This window comes from Haliotis rubra, unplaced genomic scaffold (genome assembly GCF_003918875.1).
Source record: "Haliotis rubra isolate DU_JTF1 unplaced genomic scaffold, ASM391887v1 Scf50, whole genome shotgun sequence".
Classification (NCBI taxonomy): domain Eukaryota; kingdom Metazoa; phylum Mollusca; class Gastropoda; order Lepetellida; family Haliotidae; genus Haliotis; species Haliotis rubra.
Genome location: NW_025767191.1, coordinates 2,289,647 through 2,317,508, shown reverse-complemented (window position 1 = coordinate 2,317,508; position 27,862 = coordinate 2,289,647). Strand labels below are relative to the sequence as shown.

Here is a 27,862-nt window from a genome sequence, read left to right as displayed (position 1 = left end):
TGACGTTTATACACTTCTAAAGGGTCATTAGTCAGGAATATGGTGAGAACAGAACCACAGTGTCATGATGCTCTTCAGTCAACGATATGCTTGCTACAAAAGGCGACTATGCTTGTCGTAAGAGGCGACTAACGGGATCGGGTGGTCAGGCTCGCTGACTTGGTTGACACATGTCATGTCACATGCTGTTGATCACTGGATTGTCTGGTCCAGACTCGATTATTTACAGACCACTGCCATATAGCTTGAATATTGCTCAGTGTGGCGTAAAACTAAACTCCCTCCCTCAGTCAACGATACAAATGAATCTGTTCACAAACTCCACGTAAACATGTTAGGTATAAGTGAACCTTCTGAGGATTTGAAATCTGTCAATCATAAAAAATTCAAATTTGACTGTAGGTGAGCCATTTAACGTTTCCGGAGCATTAATATTACAGTTCAACTTTCGAACATACAGTATGTCCTCTGATGCGGGAAAAGCAAATAGGTCTGGATTGTCTGGTTATTAGATATTAACTGTATTTGCTCTGACAAACTATGCACACATATTGCAAATGCCTCTGTGTTAAAAAAGTCACTTAGCAAATACATGATCTGCCGCCACATGCTCTCCTGGATAAATGTCGATGGTTTGTATACACTGGCTACGTTTGTGGTCCCATTTTACCACAATCCTAACAGTGATCTCAGCAGAAGGTACATCCTGAAACGGCCCCTGGTGTCTGCAACGCGTTGAATCTGACCACTCTTCAACATATAGCCAGTGGGGTGTAAATATTTGCTTTATCACTGATCACTTGATTGGACGATCAATACCAGTCACACATGTAGTCCACCTAGCCTTTAGTTCTCATATGCTGTAAATCAGCCTTCAGGCCTAGATAATAAGGGATTGAAACGACGGTTCGGGCGTCTTCAACACTCCCTTGGCAAATTCAGCACCATTATAAAGATGTCCATAAGGACGACCACAATCGATATCAGAAGAAAGCTCAATAAATTTAGCGAAAAGGGTCTTGATTGTCCAGTTGAGGCTGTATACTAAATGCAAGATCTATAGATCGTATGTTAAAGGAGAGAATTGATTAGCCGTACTGAGGAGTGACAGTAAAGATCGACTCATGGTGGTTCACGCACTTGGATGTGGGAGAATATGTTTTGTGTCGTAGCAGAGAACAGATGGTCACTTCAAGTTCACGTGTTAATCAATGACATGTCCAAATAAATCATACGTCTGGTCCCTCAATCTTGTCCCTTGAGTATTTTGTCAACTGCTGTTACACAGAGTATAAAAAGACTACTTCCGTGGGTTCAGATTAGTGAAAGAGCGTCTGCCCGGAGAGTAGAAGGTCGATAGTTTGATTCCCGGCTTCCTCTTACCAGACGTTGTTAAAATATGTTAGTTTTTGTTACCGTTGCCGGGCCTGATGCAGGACAGTATACTGTATCTGAGTGGCCTACCATAGTTACATTGTGTCTCACATGTGACGATCCGCGTTAGCATTGGCCTCCAGCATCTCATGGGCGTCTTAAGAGGCGACTGATGGAATCGGGTGGTCAGGGGGTCTGATTTGGTTGACACATGGTAACGTATCCCAGTTTATTATTGAATCATCATGCTGTTGATCACTGGATTGTCTGGTCCAGTCTCGATTATTTACACACAGCCGTCATAAAGCTGGAATATTGCTAAGAGCGGCGTTAAACAACAAACGAACATGATGTCTCAGTGGGCTAGCACTATGTTACGGTTTAGCACACGCACGCACACACACACACGCACGCAGGCAGTTGAACTCGAACGAGTCTTTACATTTGTTTCAATTTCATACATGGTACTTTTACGACGGTGTTTTTGATGTGCACAAGTGGGGATTTTAATATTATCAATGCAGAAACTACAATTGCTTCGGGTTACTATTAACAAGTAAGGACAAAGAAATGTGGAAGGAATTGACTACTCGGGGCATTGATCAGATTCCATACATGTAAATGAGCCTTCAGATGGTGATTACAACCGTTTGATCATAAACAAGAACGACAAGGAAAGTTTCAATTAACTCTGAAGAAAGTCAGCTCCTAAACACAGCGTGTGTGACTGAAGTGTTTATGACGCTGCCGTCAACTAAAATTATCTAATTTCAGTTGTCCTCAAGCAACTGATAAGTTGACAATAGGGCTTTGAAAAATCCGAAGCTGTCACGCATCTGATATAATGCTTAACTTCCAAATACGTTCCAATAGACTTATTTTTGTGAGGATGTGTTGCGAGGAACATAAATAAGATTTTAACAGATTGTGCATGCAAAAATAGTAATCACAGAATTAAAAGTGTTCCTACCAATTTACATCAAACATATTTTTAACCAACAAGTCAAGTTTCAGTCAGTATTTCAGCTTTGATAACTAGTCCTTTTTATTCTCAAACTTGGATTTGACACCAAATAACTGCAAAAGACGGAATTTCTTGCTGGGAAAGACAAGCTAAATACATAAGTAACTACAGAGCTTTATCGAAGTCGACAGTTCAATTAAATGTCCCACTAATGCCCCAATGTCGGGTAATAGGTTTCCCTCAGACCAAGTTAATCAACTGTGCAGCTTAGTGACCACCTTCTCTAATGTAGTATGACAGTTTGACGTAGAGCATATGGACATCAGAGATGACACAGACGAGGAACTGTACGTTGCAAATAGTTTAATATATTAAAACTTAAACGATAAAAGACATGTTGGAAATATACCGATAGGCGAAATTCATCATTCTGTTGCAAACGTTTGCAACGTTCGAGTGATTGAGTGAGTTTAGTTTTACGCCGCACTCAGCAATATTCCAGCTATATGGCGGCGGTCTGTAAATAATCGAGTCTGGACCAGGCAATCCAGTGATCAACAGCATGATCATCGATCTACGCAATTGGGAACCGATGACATATGTCAACCAAGTCAGGGAGCCTGACCACGCGATCTTACGACAAGCATTGGTTACTGAAGATCAGTATTCTAGCCAGGACCTTCACGGGTACCGTAATCGTAATGATACAAGGTTAATATGACATTTCAAGAAATGATGGTTCACACAGTGTAAGTCAGCAAAAAAAACAATAAATGTTAAATCCATAGTTTACAGCTTCCCATTTCCGTGATAGCTCCTTGATGCAGAAAACACATAATGGATTATCTGTTGACATGTTTTCATACTCATTTATCAAAAGCCGTGAATTGACAATTATTGATTTACCCGATATCAGGTATAGTTAGAGGTATTGAGGAGAATAAAGCCAACTAATTTCCGGGTACGTGCAAGAAATCTGTAGCAACAGTGTCGGGTCGTTTTCATGTAAAATGAAAACTTTCATAATGAGTGAGTGAGTGAGTTAATATTTAACGTCACATCGGCAATATCTCAGCCATATCGTGACGAAAACATATTTGACATTGAAATGGAATATATGTATATGATAAAAACCTGTCTACGAAGGACAGTAAAATAACTAGAATATCACAATTACAACTAAAACTAGTGTGGAAAGTTAAAACAAATAGCACTATTTGGACAATACAATTTAAAACTTTCATAATGAACTTGGTATTAGCTGTGAAAAGAAATATTAATAAAAAGCCGGAGAATAAGGATCTCTCTATTTTCCAACGAAACTGATTCAGTTCAGCTTAAAATGCAAAACACTATATAGTGGATCACTGAGAATCAGTCGTGATTCCATCTTCGTGAAACGGTAAGCAAGTTCTGTCCTTCCGGGACACAAGGCATGTGCATTTTTCTGTAACTGGAAGTAATACCGACATAGTGGTCCTTATGTAAGTGGGATTTTATTTATGTGATGATATCATTTAATGTTATTTTATACGGTTCTGAACCATTACATAGGGACCCATTACGATATAATATTTGAGTGTAAATGTCCTTTGCTGATGTCTGCTTACACGTACAAACAGAACGAGCAAGTAAAATTATTTCCTGATAACAATACTTATATTACTAAATCATTTCATCAGTAAATACCTAAACACCATATGAACTGAACAATAGTACTATTTCAATCCATCATATATCTGAAATCAAGATTGAACTTTACGTTAGCCCGCTACAAAGATCAAATGGGTATGTTTTAACTATTGAAGTGGATTGTAAAGATGGCAGTATTTCTTACCTCACAAAAACAGGGGGTAATCAGTCATAGGAACTCAGAAGCACATCAAAGTTAGCCTGTTGCTGCTACAACCTTGCGTCGGCAAACTGAAGTCTACTCAAACCATTGCTACACTTCCTTGTAGTTTATCGACTGGAGCGACTAGCAGCTGTTCCCAACTCACCCCTCCGATTACACACATCGACCAGTTGTGTGAGCCTGTAGGAAGTGCCCGCAACAAAAGATGGGAATCTGGCTAGGATTTTGCATATGCATTACAAACAGATCGTTACCTTTGCATGATTCATAGAAATTAATGGTAGAATGTGGGAACATTTACGATATCCAAAGAAAAATGATTAATACATAAATTATTCACACCAAACACAAAACAAACTACAGGGATATGTGTGGGAATTGAAATAATATCACAGGACGATTTATTATTCCGAAAGAAAGCAAAAAGTTATTTGCTCAACAGTTCCGTCAAAGCAATAGTTTAAAGTGCATGATTGAAAACGTACCATTCCATGCATCGATTAGGAATATGGAATCGTATCCATAACGTAATCAATGTATTTCTTGTTAATACATTTAAAAGCCAGGCACCTTGAATTTCAGTTGGTCTTGTAGCGTATTAACTTGATAGTTTTGGTGTTATAGTCCAGAGTGCTCCGATAATCTGTTTGTGTTGAAGTCAATCTCAAATTGTAACAACTGCACTCTCGAGGGGAGCAATAGTGTTGGTTCTAATTCGTCTTTTTTGTAGGTTGTAAATATTGCTTGCCACTGGATTATGATGTTTTGACATAAAGTTTATCCGTGTCCTCCGCCATGGATAGGAAAAGTGACTAAGTGGACCTGGTGAACCCGCTTGAAGGCCACTCCATTTATCATACGGCATGCCGACTTAATTTTGAGACTAAAATTCAAATTGACGAAGGTCGAAGACGTTTAAACTATTGCTTAAATCAAAGCACATCTGTGTGCTTCAGACAGACAAGGGGTGAATTCTTGGATTCACACTCGGGATAAGCGAACCATTGCCCGACTAAAGCCGGCAACTCTGCAATGCAAACCCTGGTACCAGGCAAACAGCGTCTTCGCAATTTACATGGCTGTGATGCAACAATGTTTATTTGAACTGGACATTTTGTCGCCAATGTTTTTAATATAGGTTAGAACATTTTGATTAAATACCTTATATGTCAGGTCTACTTAGTTACATTTGGGATGAGTATGAGTTCGAATCCTGGTGCTAATAACATAGCTGACATTGTTTATTCTTGTTGCATCAACTTTGGGAAGCATTTAAACTGCTGTCACAGACCTTAGGTAAACATGCTTAGTGTGTCTAAATGAGTATATGGCTTCAAATTTGATGCATATCTATCGATTCAGCTGCCTCAAAAGAACGTTCGTGGTAGACTTTGTTGACTTGGTCAAATTAAAGCACTGATCACATAACACAGGTGGAGGCTCCAGATATGTGTCTCATATGCCCCGTGGAGCTTTGTGTCGTGGTGAAAACCAGCAAACTCTCGATTATCTGGAGAGTAAACTTACAAGCATCGCGTATACCGGATGACCTGTCTCGAGTGATAACCAAAACCTACCTGCATACATGCACACACACGCATGCACGCACGGACATACATACATACATACATACATACATACATACATACATACATACATACATACATACATACATACATACATACATACATACATACATACATACATACATACATATACACATACATACATACATACATACATACATACATACATACATACATACATACATACATACATACATACATACATACATACATACATACATACATACATACATACATACATACATACATACATACATACATACATACATACATACATACATACATACATACATACATACATACATACATACATACATACATACATACATACATGCAACACGCCCACATCCGCCTGGCAGGCTAAACAGAAGGCTACGTATCGTGACAAAAGAACCACAAGCCTGTACCTGCACGGCGTGAAATCGGTCTAATAACGTCTCATGACGTCATTCGTTTATTAATCGACAATAGTTATGTCATCTTCCTATTTGACGTAAGCTGTGGTGCGCTAATTAAGGAAATAGAACTGTCGGTGAAAAACATGGTACAAAATATAAATCGAAATAATGCGAAAAGAAATAGTAACTTGTTGTACTGTTTTCGCTATGAAACTACTGGATAAATAATTATTATTTTGAAAAAGTTCAAGACAAACAGGTTTATTTCGTGTAATCTAGCCATTTCTCTGAAAATGTATGAAACATGATACATGCACATTAAAGAAATACGCTGTAATGTATCTCAAAGTTTGATGTATGAAAACATCCCATATTTCAAAGCGGCCTGTGAGACCATGTATTTATCTAATTGTATTCATTCCTCGTTTCTTTTAAAATAGAAATCGGAATGAGGAAAATTGGCGACAATACTTCATGGCGTGACAAGGAGACTCACCGTCATAATTTCGAGCAACATACAAATATGATGATACCCACTTCGCTTCTATGTTATGTGTACCTATCGGTTAAATGTGTGATCTATTTGCTAGTCGAGAAAGAAACCGAATCCTCACTGACCACGCAGCTGTCTCCATTCTAGTCGATCACGCCCACTCGCGGTAAGTTATTAGCTGTAACCGCCTACAGTCGTGACTGTCGTTTATCATTGGTGGTCCCGTTTCCTGCAATCTCATTGTCTTTCATCTATGACTGATGGCGTTACAGACAGTGGTGTTACTGATACGCTGTTTCGTGTGTCTGCGACGGAGCTTGAGGCGGTGTGAGGACGCATGTAGGTGGATGTGTTTCTGCCAACTTGGAAACACTGTAGTGAGTGAATAAAAAGCGACGAAAGCTTTTACATATCCATTAAAACAATGTTCCTTCGAAAGAGAGTGTATGTTACAATTTCCACAATACAATAAACATGTGTTCTCATCATTTATTTACGATACCTGTCTTCGCAAAAAGGGGAGCATAAATTGTTCCTTTTCTCAGCTGATGCCTGTAAATATTCAAATTAAGAGCAGACATATTTGTTTTATACCATTAGCGATGATAGCTGAATACGACTACACATTAGGAGTTGAGACACAAATGACGACCCAATGTTTCCCTTTGGCTTGATAATTGGGGATTAAACCCATCTTCCCTCCTGGTTTGACTCGTATTATTGTTAATATGTATTTCAGTTCCATATTTAAGGATATTGCAGTAAACAGAACATGATTTTATCCTTCCTCGACATGTTTTGGTTTCATGTTCAGAGCGAAATCATGTTCGAATTTGGTTAGAAAATCCAGGTCACAAAATATCGTTTCTTATATATACACAAGTGAACGGGCACTGGCCAAATGCTTTTGCAAAATAAAAGATAGATATTTTCAGGCATTTACCACCCGGAGCCGCCTTTAACCTACTATATCGATACAAGGAGGTCATTGATGGCACTGAGATCATTGAAACATATGTGTTAGAATCGATTAATGTGAGCGATACATATTTTTATTTAAAAAGTTTGTGATTAACTGTTGAACCTATGACGATTTATACTTTAGCATGAGTGTATTATCAATATAAGCGCTTACTATCGTAAGTTAAAATTAAACCAAACATCACAAGGATGATCTCTGGACAACACTGGTTGGTATCTTGCATACCCAGTAGCTAACAACAAGTGTCGCTTTAATACAGGACATCTTATGTAGTCTCATTCTGGATTATGACCCCAATCTAAATTCATACTTTTAACCGATATTTGGGAAAGACGAATGTTTCCTTTAAACATACATTGCACATAAATATACCACATTATTGTTGTTAGGAGACGTGGATGAGCCATTCATCAAAGGCCCCGTATTTCAAGTTAAACAATTGGATCCGAACATTGAGCATACACAGGCATGTTACATATGGAGTATTGATTATGGATAGATATGTTGCACGTGCATTTGCATACTATACTATTAGACATATCAGCTACACTTCATACAAAGCAATGCATATACGTTTTCACATTCTATGTTACGCATCCCCGTATATATGGACACATTCTATACAGAACAATTGAAATTTTTAATGTACATAAGCAAGCTCTGTCAAGAGTCGTTTTATATACATGGGCCCATTCTAAACAAAGTATTGAATACACGTGGGTACACTCTGTGAAGAGCGTTTGTGTATACATGGGCACATTCTACACAGGGCGTTGCATATGCATAATTAATGTCCTCGTAGAGCGAGCTCTTTTTGAGCATTTCCATGTACATAGGCACACTCTATATTAAGCATTTTCATATGCGATGGCACGCCCAATTATATAGAACATTTTAACACACGTAGGCAAGCTGCGTATGGAATGGTGCTTAGACATTAAAAGAGGAGCATTTCCACACATAAAGAAACGTGCTGTATGGGGAAACGGGTTTGTCAAAACTGAAGTATTAACCCTGGTAGTAATGCATGTATGCAATTTGGCCGATCACATCTTACATGTTTCGCTCGCGCTGCATATGCTTAAAGGAACGAAAGCCTATCCTCTGGCATGTATTGTCTGATTCTCATGTCTTCGCGAAACGACTTGTAACGAGATTTTGTTAAAAACGAAATGAATGGACATGTACATCGTGTAGAAAAGTGAACGCTAATAGAGTTTAAGCCTTGATCATATCTTTGACGATAAAACATATCTGTAAATTGGAATTTCGAGAAAGGATCAAAGAACACAAAACGTGAGATGACGCGAACGCTGACAGTAACAAACCTCTTGTGGGCAATGTTCCCTGCAAAACACACAAACAGAACGAGAGCATTCTCTATATATTGTGCACACAATTCATTTTGTCTGTAACGGATGTCTGAGGTTCTGTTTGCTGATCAATTGCGTCTGCTATATATTATACGGAACTCTTAAGAAAGCCTTTTATCTCTCTTGGGTCAGGAATAGTTTGTTTTCAAAGCTTTGTCACCAATTCCTTTAATCACAAGAGGATGGACGAAACGTTCTAAGGGTAAGTTTGTTACAAAAAAAATGCGAAGTATACAGTTTTAAGTGTTATGTGTGAAGCACGATACTTTTCCAAGTTCACAGACTGTTCCATGTTCCTCTTTGAAGAATTGCAGCATTTAACATATTTTTTTCTCAGAATGGTACAGACACCATATGGTTTCTTTTTTTTTGACAAATGGCCCTGACACGTTTTGGGACAATGAGTATTTTCTTCCGTTTGTCATGTTGAATATTAAGGGCCGGTATGCAAGGTTTAACAATCAAACTAGGCAGCAATGCAGGATATAGAGAATCCTACACGAGGTCTCATTACATACGAATTATACGAAACGAGTGTCCTTCCTATGGTATCTGACCGAGCGAAAGCGAGGTCAGATAACATAGGAAGGTCACGAGTTTCGTATAATTCGTATGTAATGAGACCGAGTGTGGTATTTTATTTATTACCCAGGTCTTACATGCATTAAATTGAGAAAATAGCGTATTTTTGTTAATATTTTGGTTTCAAACCGAAACCGGTTTCATAAAGAGGTTGCGGAAGAGTTTTGCACTGTAGTACAATATTTGCATGACGTCACTGTAATGACGTCACTGCCTTGGTAACCGACGTCACGATGCATGTCAGTTGTCATCGCCTCGTACAGCCTCCTACAGTAAACTACTCCGTAGCACCCCGTTTCTTGCTTTGCAGTTGCTCCATCACTGGTGGAAACATTGCGTTTACGTTTTTCGACGGGTATAATGTCTCAGTTCGGCTCACAATTAAACCGCGACACGGCAACGTTCGCGATGTTTACATTCCCACAATGCATTTAAGTTGTAGAATGAATGGATTCACGTGTTTGTTATGAATGAAAAAATAGTTACGTCAGAATGTGACCTAATTGAGAGGTCATCGGTTATCCAATCAAATCGTTAGAATCTCAGGTCAAGTCGTTACGACACAGGTCAACGCGATACGACACTCGTGTGACGTACGAGATTAGTATGCAACTACCAATACGTTGACCACGCGGGTAATAATACGTAATACTACATACTGGCACGTTCTCTTTTTCACCAGAGTGTCCATATAGGAAGGTGTGGGTTCCAAACTGATACATTGCTATGACCATCAAATACTAACTAACAGCTATTCGCCACGCTATTCTAGTTTGCTGCTGCAACGCATTCCAGTGTGTGGATTCAGAAGTTTAACATGGTGACAAGTCATAAAACGATGTCAATAAACACTATTCACTGTCACTGTCATTATGCATAAACACATATGGAACACACATATATACCGTGATGTGCTTATTGATACAATCCTTGCTTGCACAAGAATGTTAGATACAGACCTCAGAGAATAGAGATTATCACCTAAACGGATTTCATTTGGGCAACATAGGGTTAACTATTTTATGAATAGGTCACTGAAAATCAGTGGTGACACCAGATGTTCACGAAAACGGAAAGTGTGTCCTCCTCCATCGGTAACAAAGCCGAGGAATCTCTTGAAGCAAATATATGCCTGAGCCGCTGCCAAAAACCAGACCAGTCCCGTAGAACATATCAGTTTATGTCATACGGCGTATATCTAGATTTATCTGTAAGATTGATTATTCTATCTCACAGAAATTTCGAGACCACTATAGATATAATGTCGATAAAAGGTTATCACGCCGAGGGTGAGCATTTAAGCGTTATACCGGCGTCCACCTCTGCGTAACCGAACCCACTCATGTAGTGATTTAGGACAAGATTGGGACAAACTTACGAGTGCAAACCAGGTGAAGATAATGCAACACTATCTATATGTTTATAGGCCGATAGTGTCATTTGAAGGTAATATACATCATTTAATATCCTTACTAGGTCAGCCCTAAAAGCCTTGCTGATATCAACATAACAGCTGTGAGTTTGAGCAGACGTTTCTGGATGTTTGTCCTGTAAAATCCTTGATCCAACTTATGATTATGCCTCTTCGATAACGTCATATCTTCATGCATTAAAGGTGTGAATAACTAGGAATTATTTGTTTGCGGATATATTTCAGAATCACGGTCATAATTGAAATGGAAAAGACTCTTCGGGTTAAAATATATTCTTTGGAACGTATTCCTCTAAGACATCCGTGAGCTAAATGACGCAGATACATTTCTTCCTAGGGACTACATTTATAAAATGATCGTGCAATGTTCCTGTCTGTTTACTTTAAGGTTGACCCTTTGAAGCCTTACCGTTAAGAGTAGTCAGTCACAAGGGTTATGTTAGTTAATGACGCAATGTTTCCCCTACATCACGCCAGTTTGTAAATATTCGAGTCATGGTCAGGCCAACAAGTTAATAATAGAAATACATGAAAGGCTGAAAACCCGATCTTTCACCAGATACTGAGGACCATGGCCCAGTTCCTAAAGATGTACTTGTAACAGATAATAGTAGTCCTGAAAAATGTTGAAAGTGTTTTCAATGTCTGTTTGTCAATTACATCTGTAATATATGCATATCTTTACACAAGCGCTCTATAAGGGAAAGGAAATCAACATAGATTTCGTTATCTTTCTTCATTCAAAAAGGTTTCTACAGTTAATCTCGGAGATGCTATCAGATTGATTCGAAATAATTCCCCCAAAGGAAAGGTTTCTTCAGCACAGTTCAGTGTGACACGACAGTTCCTCAAATTTTCTCAAGTATATCGATTTTAGATTTGACCGGCAAAATCAGCTTTAAAATGCTGTCATAAGAGTGGATTTAGACCGGTCGATGGCAGGAGCAATCCTTGCTGTACCGCATACTTGCAGCCACACTTAATATATCAGTTTGGTTAAGGTGTATTGTTAACTACTTTGTTTAATGATAATCTTTGTCCAAAGACAAAGGCGCGTTACAAATTAAGAAGTAAACATGTTCGATGCAACTGTACTTGCAACTGCAACTTTTGCCTTGCATATTAACCTTGACAAAAGCTCTAAAAATAAAAATAAAAGGTACATCCCCCTCTTCTTACTAGATACCAATATTTATCATCCTTCTAAATATGACGTTCGGTGTGTTCCTGTATGCCTCTATAGTAAGGTGGACGGTGGAATAGCCTAGTGGTTAAAGCGTTTGCTCGTCACTCCGAAGACACTGGTTCGATTCCTTACATTTGTCCACTTTGTAAAGCCCATTTCTGGTGTCTGTGAATTTGCTTGAATATCGCGCAAAGCGGCGTAAAACCATAATCACTCACTGACTCACTCACTAATGTTTATACATGTATGCATACCAGTATGCACGGTTATAGAAATACCTATCTCAGAAATGTTATAAACAGACCAGTGTCCATCCTGATTGTAATAAAGACACAATTCATGCCATAAGTGTCAACAGATACTTGGTCATCTTCAGGATTGAAGTGGATTCATAAGGTAGCGTAATGATTTCGAAAACGGCATTTATCCAAACTAATTCGATTCATTGGTTAACACACTAGATTGAATCATGAGCTCATGTTGGTGAAAGGTTCTTCCTTTAGGTATTCTTACTTTACACTTTATATCAACTCACATGTAATTTGCTTTTCATTTATAGTGACTCAAGATGTCGCACATCGGCAATAGAAATATGAATGGTTGACAGATTCGTCTTCACTGCAATGAGAAGAATGACACAAACCTTGAAGCTTGTGTCATAGTAGTATCCTAACTGACAAGCTTTGCCATGACTGTTTGTTCTTCTAATTGCTGTGATGCATTGTGGCACGTCGTTTATTTAAATAAAAAATTTTTCTAAAACGTCCCATTCAAATGTGTCAAACGCTCCTTATTTCGAAAACGTAAGACGCACGTGAAATCATTCATTGCAATAAGCTCCCAATATGACCAGCCGAAAGATATCAACATTTTCATGGGCATAGATCGCCTCAATTCTATTTCCTGTAAGAACACAGTGAGTGCATATCAGGTGTCAATCTTCAGTGTCTCCAAAGCATGACACTAGCGAAGGTTAAATGCTATCTGGGACATATTTTATTTTGTATATTATTCAGAATTGATACTGACCAAATTGATTCAGGAATCAAAATAACACAAAAGCGTATAAAAAGGATCTTTTCATGTAATATTTCTGTATATATATATTGCAGCATGGCTGGTTCGTATAGTTTCGAGAAACAAACCATAGTCATTGATTTGCCACTCCACATTGCACAGCCCCGTGCTCGTGGTATCAAATATTACAACGAATCAATTTTATAATCTAATTTGCATCACGAGTTTTTACGTATTACCAAATTAGTGAATGATGTCGATGTGATTGTGTGTTTACTTTCTCTGTCAATGTCGATCATATAAACACTTAAAACCCAGAGTGGATGTGTGGTCTATTCAGAATACAATATATGCCTTTTTTATTCAATAAAGGAACGTCAATTTTCTAGAAATTGTTTCGATGCATCCTTCAATAATCCTTAGCACCTGCGATATCACAATTTCATGTACACACGTAACACAGGAATATACAAAGATTTCCTAAGTGGTATTCCATAGGCTTATGAGAAACTTGAATTGCATTGTAGAAGAATGCAATGCTGGAATACTTTAATCCAAATTACCAAAATGAGACAAAAATGGATGAAATGTTTCGTGGAAAAATACTTCATATTCACAATAATGCGACATTTTACATCATATAACCATCTACACACTTACGGCTGCATATAACCATCTAACATCCATCTGAAAAAACGCATTAGGGCAGAAAGCGTCCCTTCAAAAAGGAACACGAATCTTGATGTGCTCCTTATTGCTACAAGTATGCTCTGAAATGCAAGACAGTGGAATACTCTAAACATGGTTTTCTATGAAACAGGATTAGTTCAATTTTCTAATCACTAGTTGCGTTGTTTGCGTCGGGGATTTATTTTCTAAAATGTTATTATTTTCAATTCCAACAGCAATCAATGCGCACAATTCTAAAATCTAATCTCCTCAACACTAAGACATAGATGAAAGTGACGCAGCTGGCCAAACGTTGATGAAATCCGCGAATACACAGTGTTGTTGCTGCTGATAACAACGTACCATTTACAAAGATCAGAGTGCACATAGGATTTTAACTTACAATTACATGATCACGTAGATGATTGCGGCAGCTGGGAACGAGCTGCAGCGAGAGAAAAACCTAATTATGTCGCACGTCGCGGCCTTCCCCTACTGTTCGGAACCTCTATATATGACGTAAGTAGCACAGATTGTTGTGGAATTATAGCGGTGTTGAATCGAGAGAACTCCACTTGAAATTAGTTGTTAATGCAATTAGACAGTCTCACTTCCGATGTGAACAACACGATAGCAGAAATCACTTGTACAACAGAATAAATATTATGATAAGATAACATTCATATGTATCTCACGGTTTCATTGCATGAATATGCAATAATTCGTTCATAGTCAGGTTAATGTGCCTGAAATATTATATTTCATACTTGTGATGTCTATTCATGTTTTCTGATGCGCACAAATAGTATTTAGCTGCATCAGAACATCTTTAAAGCAGTTTACAATAAAACAACATTATTAGAAGAAAACAATTATTTGTTTCTGTAGATAGTTTGCCATTCAAGTCTTCCCTGTATCAAGAAACACATCGGGTTTTTTCACTACGTTTTTGCAAGCTGACCAGGACAGGTTGTTCTCTCCGACCTCCGCGCATATGGAAACCCTCGTGGATAGCTAATCAGTTTGTTTATTTATTTTGATTTAATTACTGTGATCACTGTCAGGGTATTGAATTGAAGATTTTTCGTCATGTATTGATTCAATTAGCTGACTTATAAAAGACGTAAAAAGCTTTTATCACGTTTTCAGTTATTACATTAGTCTTGTAAAATGACACAATGGTCTCAGGAGAACAGCTCAGTGAAAGTGTTCATGCACCCTTCCGTTTGTGACTGCTCGTGGCTGACTGTGACTCAGAAACTGCTTGAACTAACCTACGGCATTATTTCAATGGCGATGTCAGTGAGTTAGTGAGTTAAGATGTAAAGTCACATCGGCAATATTCAGCCATATCGTGACTAAAACTAGTTCTAAATTCATAATACATAGATATAATATATAACACCCTGTCGACAAAGGACAGCAAAAAAATTACTAGATTATCACAAAATGAGTTAAAACTAGCTAGCATATATCTTTATAAGTAAAAACTATTTTTGGACAATACAATGTAAACATGGGCTATTGATCGCCAACAACTAAAGGTAGATCACCATACTAGGGTCCATGGGGACTTACATTACTTTTGCTACCTGCATGGACCCTAGCTGGATTTACACCATCCCTTCAGCAATTGGCGTTTATGCTGTGATTTAGCCATACGTTAAAATGACAAAAATACTACGATTAAAAGCCTGGAAGACTCATATTTACTTAAAATGTTTTTGGACTTACGCAATGGCGAAAGTACTTGTGGCAGTACAAATTGCAACAACAGAAAGAAAGAGACGGTACTGGCACTGCCCTGAATCTCCCTGCAAGGGTGCTATCTAGACTGTAGAAGGCCGTATTATGAGGCAGAGTCATACCTATCAAATAACCAGAAGAGAAGCATTGTGTGTGACGATCAGTATACTCCGCCAGGCCTAATTGCAAATTGGATTACTATTACTGCGACGATGACTTAACTACCATTGACTTAATTGCTACAATCACTACTCTTGTATTTTACTGCCTCTGAACTTGTATTGCCGCTCTATTTTGTCCTGCCTTAGTGATACCTTTGAACAGAATTTGTATTGATTTGTGTACTTAGTTAAATTTAGAATTGTTAATTACATCACATTTCTTCGTTGTTTGTTGGTTTCACACCTTGTTCGTTAACGGACTGCTTCCCGGTTAACTTTCTAATTTTAACTTGGGAGTACAAAACATAACAACCGACTGATGAGAAAATGGATCAGAACACGAGCAACTTTCCATCTACATGACGCATTCAAAACTAAGCTGATCGACTGTGTGGTTGCCCATGTGCAGACAGTGTCAAAAGAAAAAAATCGATACATGAAAATTTTGTTAATTATTTGATTATGTTTGTCTTTGTTGTAAATTATGTATATTGATCACACGCACAGACTATGTATCTGAAATAATGTAGTTGTATAACCTGTCATACATATATTCTAATGATGTTACACCTATTTAACACCTTCTGAACAAAATGTATGGACTTTAACAATAACCAAAACATGATATACGTACATCATCAAATTAGTTCTCGGTACCAAAGAGGAAATAATATGTTTTGGTTTGGTTTGTTTGTTTGTTGTTAAACTCAGCAATAATCTAGCTACATGGCGGTGGTCTGTAAATAGTGGTCGACAAAACCGAATTGTATGACACTAGATCGTCAGGCAGATTTTCGTAAAGGATACTCGAATGTTGTAATGTTTACTCATTTCAGTCTACGATTCAAAAAAATATTTATCAAAATCTAAGGGTAGATTCTATTGTCTATTTGTGGAATTTCAAAAGCCTTGGATTCTTTTCAACAGAGACCTTCTTTGTTTTGTTTTGTCAGAACAAAATTGTCTAACATTAGCATTTCAGAATATTCTTACTGCTCACGTGGTGTCATACAAGGTTGTATATTAACTCCTCGTTTATTGTCGATGTGTTTTATCAACTTGAAGATGAATTGCAACAGAATAATACTACATTGTGTAGGGGTATGTTTGTATGCGAACACTCTGAAATTATATTTATTATTATATGCCGATGATCTGTGCTTGTTTTCTGTATTTGGTTACCAGGAGAAAGTTGTACTGTAATCCTTTTTGTAGGAAATGGGCTTGAGAGTAAACGTCAACAAAGCAGAAATCCTTGCATTCCGTAACGGCGGTAAGCTAAATATATTGAAAAGGTGAAGTATATTTAAATTGTTCTAAATATATCAACGTACTATAGTTATTTTGGAACTATATTTCCAAATAGATTGTTCGAAGTCAGTACAAACGCTTATGCAGAAAGCAAGCAAAGCACCCATTCCTGTTAAACAAATATTGTATTTGAAACTGAAAAATATTTCTATCAAAGATATGTTTAATTTTTTTTATTCCCATATGAACCCTACTATTTTGTATTGCTCACAGATTTAAGTCTGGCACAAGCGGAAACAACTGAGCATTTTCACACACATTTTTGTACATTTATATTAGGATTTAGAACATCATGGACAAACGCAGATATTTCAGGTGAGCGTCCACGTTTAAATATTTATGGTGACATTTCTGCAAAATATGTCAGATATTGGTAAACACGTATATGCATACCTAATAGTTTGTACCCAAAACAATGTTACAGTATGTTAAACAGATTAGGTCATCACGGTAGGATTACATGGGCCCCACATATGGCTTTGGCTTTGTTTGGGAAAATCAAGCTGTAGGAGATACTGATTTGTTTATCATGGACTTTTCAAAACGAATTACAAATTGCTACATCCAAACATGGATTTCTAAGATCGGTGATCACTCGAATTTAGTCTGTTATACGTGTGTAAGGTGCACCTTCTCCAATGAACCATACTTATTGAAAGTACATCCAAAAGATCTTTAGCGCGTATTAACATTGTTAAGAACAGGGGAAATTCAGAGAAAGAAAAATGTTGGTAGAAGAGGAGGCTGCTAGAAATTTGGTGTTTGTGCATTTTGTCTTAATATTGTCATCGAAGATGATAATCATTTTAAATGCAAATTCCCCTTTTATTTATTATGGTTTGAGAGAAATACATTTTCCATACACCCAATTTAAAAGAACATACTCTTATATATATACATTCAAAAGATGCAGTGACTTTAATTAACAGTTCAAAATATATCAAAGATGCTTTATCTGTATGTTCCTCAACACCATGAAAGTAAACCCTATATCTGTTCAGCTTTCGAAATACCACCGTATTGGTGACCCTTCTACTGAACAAACTTCTTCTCTAACTGTAGTGGCCATGGAGGCTGATGGAACAATAGATATAAAACAGACACATCGGTCTCAACTATAACTATCAAATACCTATTACCAACATGGTTCATAAATACATACTTTTGATATAGTCGGAATCAGCGAGCAACTATCTATTTGTGGATATATGTATCACTGACACGTGTATCATTTACTAAGCCGCCTTTTGAACTAGCCATCTGATGTGGAATATACTTAAATTTCATAACATGTTCAAGGTTATTACAACATTATGGTCATGCATTATTAGAACAGAGCAAAGCGGCAACGTTGATTATACATAGTTCATTTGTATTATCATGATGTATGTATTACATATTCATGTATAAATGTGTCTGTGTATTAGTACTAACAAGTCAACTGTATGTTTCAGCAGTCTTGGAACTTATGAAAACGTTTCTATCACCCTTAGATACAGCTAGATGAATACAACCCCAAAACGCGCCTTTCAGCTGGGAACATTTCTTCGCAACTTCTAGGAGTAATCTTAAAATATATGACAATCAAAATTTAAAAGAACAGTAGGTTTAGAGAAAGAATAAAGAGTTACGTGCCTTTGAACAGGTACAAGAACATGTATGATCAATGGGCACATGTGCACAGTTCCAAATACTTCTTCCGCCGGTCTGTTTCTTTGCAAGTAATTCTATTAAAAATTGCTCGCAGTGACAATCACCTGCCATTCACGATCAAAAAGCTGTAGTTTAACGTACATAAAGCACTGAGAGGGCAAGCCAACACTCGTGTGGCTCTGTTCCTGACTCTGATGTCATGTTGACTGCGTCCATCAGATGTCTTGTACTCAGAACATTAAAACTTCAAACCAGAGAATGCCCGATGGTGTTCCGGGGTAAAACACGTTCAGACTATCCAACACCTGAAACATGAGCCGAATCATCAGGTGCTTACAAGGGTGATTGAATGTGTGACATGGTGTCCAGATTGTGTAAATCTTTCTCGTACAAAGAACGATGGTTTATTCTCTACCAGATTTGTTTCTTACACTTTAAAGGTTCCTCTACTCTACAAAGCTCACAGGGAACAAGGGAAGCTTGTCTCATGTGTTAACCTTTCTAAGGGAAGTTTAAACCATACATAGCTTTTCAACGTGTCGAGAAGTCGTCCACATTGCCACGTCATGAGCGCATGAACTCCACATTTTGCATTTTTTTACGTTGCTGTATTCTTCACGTACATGTTTTTGTACCTGTTCAAAGGCTCGTAACTCTTCATTATTTCTTTAAACGTACTACTCTTTTGAAGTTTGATTGCCATATAAACGACTACTTTCACACACGAATAAAATCATTTTTAGATCTTTAATCCCGAATTCATGGTTCTGGCATTCTCTGGGAAGAGTGAGTGATTTCAGGTCCGTTAATGAATATCCTTGCTACGACCAAACATATGAAGTGTTATTACGTCACATTTACGAAAGACATGAGTAAATGCCTATGGGTCAGAACTGGCAGACTACTGATTAAAGTGAATCTAGTAATTATGTAAACTTACACATACAGCCATGATGTTTGGTTGAACGGCTTCGGGTGCACGTGGGTGTGTTCAGTTTAAAGCCTGTTTGAACAGTATTACATAACTATCACGGCGTGTTTGTTGGCTTAATGTGGGAGAAACGCCCAAGGGATACAGGTTTCAGGATTTATCAAATCTATGAGCGTGGTATAGTCACGAAGAACTGGTATTCAAACTCAAAACATCGTTTTAATCGTGTTGGTATGTTAATATATATTGTATGGAGGAGTTCATGGGCTCTTTTGCCTCCGGTGGGGCAGTATGCGTTCGCCTTTCGAAAACACCAAGTTATCATCACTTTTTTTGTAGACACTGTTTCATTAACTATACTATAGTCGGAATGGTCATTTTGGTTTGAATGTTCTGTTATGTTTTCATTGTCACATCAGACTGTCAACGAATGCTGTTCAGAAGGATTTCGTTGTCATAGATACCGTTTCAGGTGGCCAAAAGAATGCACTAAACAAAACACATACATTTATGCTCCTTTGACAAGTGCCCTTGCGAAAGCGTGCACTGTCCTTCATTATGTTTGTTGCTAACGTGACCGGACATGTCTCATGTATGGAGAACAAAATCCTATTCTACTTCAGTTTAACCAATTTGGTACGTTTGGCAGACGAGGAAAAGGAATTATGTCCACCGTAAATGAAATACCAGTTAGGCACTGTGTGTGAGAGAGAATATTGTTTGGTAACTGCTTCAAGACGTTCAATTCGTTTCCCTGTAAATTCCAAATAAATCCACATCATAGAATATCAAACGGCTTGTTCGTTTAATTGTATAACTCTGCACTGATTGGTGTCCTGAAATGAGATGCTCATAACAAGCATGGTCGAATTAATTCTACGATGTAGACTCTGCCGTAATCATATTTCAGCCTGTGATGGTGATGAAATCCCGTGGATGGTGGTCTGTACGCAAAGGTATGAGATTGGCTCAGTTAGATAAACAAGTCGATGAACAGTGCTGGTCAGAAGTCAGATTGGATTTCAAGTCCAAAATATTTGGAACAGGACGTTATAACTTTAGTAATATGCCAACCTGCTGAGGCTTCCAGTGCTGATTACAGGAGGCTAAAAATGGATTGAGTTGTCAGGCCCTATGAACGGGTTTATTCCCTTTCTTTGAATTACTTTCTTTCATGATATTGATCACATGATTGTCTGGTCCAGACTCGACTCCAGACCCGATAACTTTGTTATGTTCAGAAACACATTTTCACCTTCTCCTCCGTGATATAATCAGCATTAGAGAGACATTGAGACACACTACTGCTCGAATCTTATAATATATAATATATCATATCGCTGCGACAGTTATTCGATGTGGTACATGTAATTCTACCAATACCGTACTAATGATACTTCCGTTGTGCTTTTTCGTATGCGGTTCTATTTATGTCTGCAGTTACGTGCTTTTAAATACAGAGATAGGTTACCTGTCGGTTTCGCCGTGCCAAATCTGAATTTGGTTTCAAACAAGTAACCTAGAACTACATTAAGAACAAAAACATTTTGGTAGGTTTATAACCATTCTACCATATAAAGAAAATAATTTGGCCTCCTCGGCAATAGCAAACAAACCATTGAAATAACATACTGTGATAGTCATTTCGTTAGCCAACGGAAAGTGAAGATATCTCAGTGATAATGTAGTGAAATATAGTCTGTGTGGGTCAATAGACAAGAAGGCACTTCAGAGTGTATTATGAAAAAGGTATTATTTGAGTTTACAGTTTTGTATTCTGTCTAAGACCTTACAACAGTAGGCACATCAGTGAAAGAGTGAGTTAAGATTATAAGTCACATCGGCAATATTTCAGCCATATCGTGACAAAATCAAATTTTAGATACATAGTAATTGAAAGTAAATTTATAAAATCCGTCAACGAAGGACAGTAAAACAACTAGATTAACACAGATATAAATTTAAAACTAGTAATTAATTCTAAGATATTTTAACTACCGGTATAAATGACAATACAATATAAAAACAGGCCATAGATTGCCAACAACCGAAGGTAGATCACCGAACTAAGGACGTATGCACGTCAGAGTACATACAGTAAAGATATATTAGTGATAGTGTAATCACAATCCGTTAAAGTAGTAAATGTTTAAATAACATCAAATGTCGTGGTCCTTATATGTGGTTGTCTTAAAGATGTCTGGAGTATTCTTGACGGCTAACTCATTACAAAGTTGATGATTCCGTATTTGTATTTGCGAGGATTTTGTACATTCAATGTAAAACTAGTAACAAAATTATGCGACTGAAATGAAGTGATACTGGAATATCTTCACTATCGAACAACCTCTATCATTGATCAGCTGTATTACACCTGACGTCACATATGTCAGTTGACAAGTACATCGCTTACTAATCTCCACGAAATCGATCACATGGGCTTGATGGCCACAATTACATGGAGTAAATTACACACGGCGAATTCGAATGTTCATTAGCACAGTTTTATTGACATTTCTGTGAAAGGATTTGGGAAAGGCGGATAATATTTGACGTGTGATTGCTTTCCTTGTCAATTAATAGTTTGCAATTACTATTGTACTCAAGTATGAAGATTACAATGATGGTATAATATGATTAATGTGTGTATCATCAAGTAAAATCTTAGAATCACGATTGAATTTTCCTTACTTCTGAAATGTGTAACTGTTTTGTACTGATAAAACATCGAATATGACTGAAAAAACATCCATATAGCTACTCTTTGTACCACTCCTTCACTTGCCTCACTGCCCGTCAAGTCAATTCTGGCACGAAAGCCAAAGACAGAAGAGATTCGATGTTTCTTTCAACATACAACTGACGCCTTCAATTGATATCCGTTCACATCATTCTGCAGAGAAACCTACCCAGTGTAAGATAAATGAGTTTCTTTATTGGAAAAACTGTAACCACTCAATGCAGTTGAGAGAAATGATACAAATATACCATTGTGTTGAGACTGTGCTGTAAAAAGTTGCTATGCAACATTGCAAAGAATATCTTAGCATTGTTACGAGGCGGTTTAAACGTAAAGTATGTTTATACTAAACGTTGTACGAAAGTGTCTGAACGTAGCACTTTATTTGTAGCATGTTAGTTATTAATTGCTGGTGGTTTTCAAATGATTGTGCAAATTACAGCGATACAAGTATAATTTAAACAGATGCAATTACATTTAACCGGCCACGCTGTACTTCCGTTGACAGTCGATGCTGAATTCAGTGCTAACTTCCAAGCCATCCTAATACGTTGGCAATCACTGAAGAAGCAGAACCTGGCCGCCTGACCCAGTTGGTTGCCCCTTACTACAGGTACACGTTGCTGGGGACCTATTCTAACCCGGATTACGCCAATGACGGCATTAGAGGAAGTACCTTGTTATATGTCACCTTGATCTATTGAATTCGATAAAAGACAATAGAGTATTTGTGAGTGAGTAAATTCCGTTTGATACCACCACATTAAGCTAGTTTTCAATTAAATCGCTGCGTGTCAGCTCAATTTGAGAGGAACGTCTGCAGAGGTCTAAGACGTTTACCATTTCAGTGATACCAACGAATGCGAATATGGTGCTTAAGGGTCCGTATTCATTATCGGACAAAAACCCATGATTCACAGCCTCAGCTTACTAATCCAGGCAGCTTTTGGTCACAGCTCTGAAGAGTGATAGGGGCGTCCATTGCTGCCGAATCACCCCCCTGTGACAGCTTTGGGTCGTATACGTGTATAAGGTATCTTTGTTCTGGTTTGTGTATCTATTTTCAAGTGTAAGACATTACCGAGAACGATCTTTGATTCACACATTGTGTTGTGACATAGTTGTTATCCCTTGTTCAACGCTCTTGTAAGTTGAAGTTACGCTCTTCGAGATAATAGCGACACACCCTTTTCCAAAAGAAGAATCCAGTGTTCGTTATATTGTGTGAATGTATTTATGAATTAGCGCCCAATAATGATTATACCAAGTGTTTGTGAAAAGCTATGGCAGTAAACAGAAAAGGAAATGGCATCACATTTCATTGTTGTCTCTTATATGTCAAATTTCTAAATTCCACCATACATCTATTTGAAAGTCATTACTCTGGACTTGAATGTTGTAAACCTGACTAATGAACCTTTAAAGCAAAGCTCGTAAGAGTCTCTTTGATACCTTTGATTACACTTCAAACCCTGTTGCAAAATCTAGACCCTAAAGGCTCGGACTGGTGGATTACTGTCATTGTCATATGGCATATATCTGACTATTTGATAACTGAAGTCATCCTTCTTGAAATAGTCTTGTAGATAGTAGTTTGTCATTCTTAGTCGTTATCCATATATCTAAAATATCGGCGGCCAAGAATTTCTACCTTATTGTCTTATATGTTGCGTTATTTCAGATATCAACAATACCCAGTTCTTTGATTAAATAATTAATGTAGAGATGCTAAGATAAAATGCTCATGTTTTTTGAGACCTTGTTTGTAGGAACATCTTGAAGGTTTTGACAAAGTGCAGCGTAACCTTGGATGACAGCTGGATGGAACAGACTAATATGTTTTTCATGTTTGTGCATTCCATTACACCACCAACGAATTTTCTTTTTCTTTTTCTTTTTTATTGGTTCCCAAGATTACAATATTGCAGATATACCAAGCCGTGATACGTACGGCTTAAAGTAATATGGCTACATGATGTACAGGTGAGATATTTTTGTATCAATATATTTATAAACATGCATAATTCATTAAATAGATAATGTACAGATAATGTCAGGTACAAGTCAATACAGTTTGAGTCATCTAAGTACTGGGGAGAGAAGGCTCCATTTATGATGGAAATTATTTATGTTATTATTTTTTGCTGATATATGTTTTTCCAGAAAGAATATTTCTTTTAGAGTTTTTATTATAGAAAGTTAGATTTGGAAGCATATTTTTAGTACAGCATAAGTGAATATGTCTCTTTGCAGCAATGCTGATGTGATTTAGTAATCTATTTTCATGTTGAGTACCAAACCAAATCATGTTTTTTGATAATTTCAATGGATGTGGATAATAATTGTTAAGCCAAATTTGTAGGTTTATCCAAACTCTTTGAGTCTCCTGACATTCCCAGTACACATGACACACACTCTCATTTACATCTTTGCAAAAACAACTCAAACTGTTGTCAATTTCTTTCATTTTGACCAATTCCTTTTTTGTGTAAATAATACCTTGTAGAAATCTATATTGAAAGTCTATAAGCTTTGTATCTTGCAATCCCTACCACCAACGAACTCTAGAAACAGTGGAATATTGCTGAAAGCGACGTAAAACTAAACTCACTCTCTCACATTGATGGATGATCAAGACTACTTGTTTTCTTTCAAATATCATTTTCTCCCCTTTAAATACCCAATCCTGTTGATACCTTACCAAATGGTAACATTGTTGTAACACTTAACATTACACACAGTAATTTAACTGAACACCTGATCAGAATGTCTTTAACCAAAACTCAGTCAAACACGCAACTACTAAAACACATGGAAATACAGCAAATATTTATGTCAACATATAACCAACCATACGTGAGAACGAGGGGACAAGGAAATATCCGAGTTCTACTAACTATGTGCTACATTCTCCGTGTACAGCGTGTGACCAATATATACATTCTAATGTAACCCCAGTTTCTTTCTGAGCTCGTTATCGTCTCTCCGTGTACATTTTCAGACAGCACTAATACCACATTGTTTTCCTTCAAACGCAAATATACGATCATACTCCACATTCATCCTGGCATAGTGAGGCGTATTACCTCATTACTACCTTATGGAGTTGGTGCTCTGCTTAGCTTTCACCAAGCACTGTTCTTGTGTTCACTGTGTTTCATTATGTCAGTTGACCTTACTACTGATTAAATATCCGCACTCCTTGACTACGCGCATATAAATGAAAGGGTATGTGTACCAAATTAATTAAAACCAGCAGAATTATGTTATAATTTGATTTAGAAAATAAAAAGAAATCAGATAACAGTGCACTGATACGTCCAAACACAGCCTTTTGAGTCGAAGATGATACCCATCAGATACACTCCATACATATCTACACCGGTAATCTAGTAGTTATATGGTTACATGATATGCACCTGGATGCCTGAATACATGTTATATGCAACTGCGTGTCTATGTGTGCTGCGTGAAACGTCTGGCAACAGTTAGTGATCTGCATTCTCAGATATGCTAGCTATACGATTCTACATCTAACTCTTCATGTTTCTACGGAAGATATCAGTTCCAAAATCTAATCCCTTCCAGAAGACTTCATTTACTTACGATATTTACTAACACAAAAAATCCCATTTTCTTTTTCGTGAAAACCCTTTTCCAGATAGTAATGGCACTATGCAAAAGAAGAACGCAATTACCACGGTGGGCACTGCAGATGCCCCCAGTCCATCGCTGTTAAATTGTATGTTATTACACGTTGGAGGTAAGTTACTTAGCGAACGCACCAGTGTTTCATCTACTGACCACTGTACCAGGAGACGGAGTGTGCTGGACGGTGTTCTGGGAGGGCGAGTGCCCTGGGTTAATTCTTTCCATACGACGAAAAATGTTCACAGCTGCACATATATCCTAAGGACGTGATATTACGTCCAGTCATCTACAACCCTTGCATACGACCAGATTTTTCCAGCTGTAGCCTCTGAATTCGATGGACGAGATATGACGTCGGATTTTGTACAGTGTTTCCATACGGGGGACGTGATAACTCGTCTACTCATACTACACATATTTCACTGTTTTCTAGCCGTGTATCCTCGTCCTTCGAATGCAATTCGTGTACTTTGTGACAGTGTAATTTTTAGGATTTTCTTGATTATCTCCCAGGGTCAAAACCACGTGCTATATGATCTTGACATTCGGTCACCATACAGCGTTAAATGGCTGGTCGTTGCAAGCCAAGCTCTATCTGCCAGTTGTGATGATGAGAGTAGCTGTTACGACGTTTGAATTTGATTGTTAGCAATGTTCTTTGACTTTTGACTGTTCTTATAGTTGTTACAACAGGTAACACTCGTTTCATCGTTCTTTGGATTTGGATGTAATGACCCTATAATGACATAAATCTACTAAATTGTGGTTGGTCTTCCACCGTAGTGTAGTCACTGGATTGAAAGAAATTGTCACAATTGCCACACTGATGTGTAAGTTCAATTATTTCCAATGTTTCTGTGCTAAAGACGACCTAATGTTTTCTCTTTTGGTATGAAATAGTTTAATGAAAATGAATAAAGATGTTTGGAAAACATTTCAGTTCATATGGATTTTGATGTTATGTTAGTCATGAATGGTCCATGTCAACCGTTGCAACCATGGAGACGTGATATCACGTCCCTCGTATGTAAGTGTCATGTTGCTAAAAATAGTCTCGTATTAAAGGGTTGTGACCCCTCAGACGTGATATCTCGTCCTTCGAATGAGAGAGTTTAAGTGGATGTTTACGTCAATGATAATGCAACGGTGTATTCTATCATAGGAACCACAGTCTCATCAATGGCAATATCTCAACTCATCTGTAAACTATTCGTTTACTAACCTGTACGTAAAATGACCTTTTCAGGAAATTCATTCCTGTAATGTCTTGATTATACACACTCACACTGGCGAGTTGAAATCGTAAAAGAAGACTCGTATTGTAGTGTTTGTTTATGCATAAAATTTGACGTATTTACATTGCATTAGCTGCTTGCACGCAATTTGTAGGTTATGAAGTCTGAGTCCGTGGGCGTTTAATGGCGCCCATTGACGTGAAATGTGACAACGACACAAAATCACATGGTTGTTGGGAGATTTATTAAATCATACGGTGTATAAACTGCAACACCACAACAAAATGTCAATAACACTTTAGATCATAATCACATCATCTCCATTATTCTTTTATATGAAGCCTCGAGCAGGAAAGCCTCTTGTAACCTGTGATATTCGCCAGTGTTAAAACGTTCTTGGAACAAGCAACAAAAAAGTCAAATATTCTTACACATATTTGACATACATTTTTTAGTTCGTCAGCTCAGTGAAAATTAAGTTAACATATTGTTTACGAACACGCTAAGTAATGTCTCACAAGCC

The 27,862-nt window shown here is 37.5% G+C and overlaps 1 protein-coding gene across 1 annotated transcript in view; it reads right to left on the bottom strand.

The window, feature by feature from the left end:
• Positions 1 to 4,322, bottom strand: part of LOC124291848 (neuropeptide receptor 15-like) — a 33,813-nt gene extending 29,491 nt beyond the window's left edge. The window contains exon 1 of the mRNA XM_046728919.1: positions 4,176 to 4,322. The gene's annotated coding sequence lies outside the window, so the exon portion shown is untranslated. The remainder of the gene's footprint in view (positions 1 to 4,175) is intronic.
• Between the last annotated feature and the right edge of the window lie 23,540 nt (positions 4,323 to 27,862).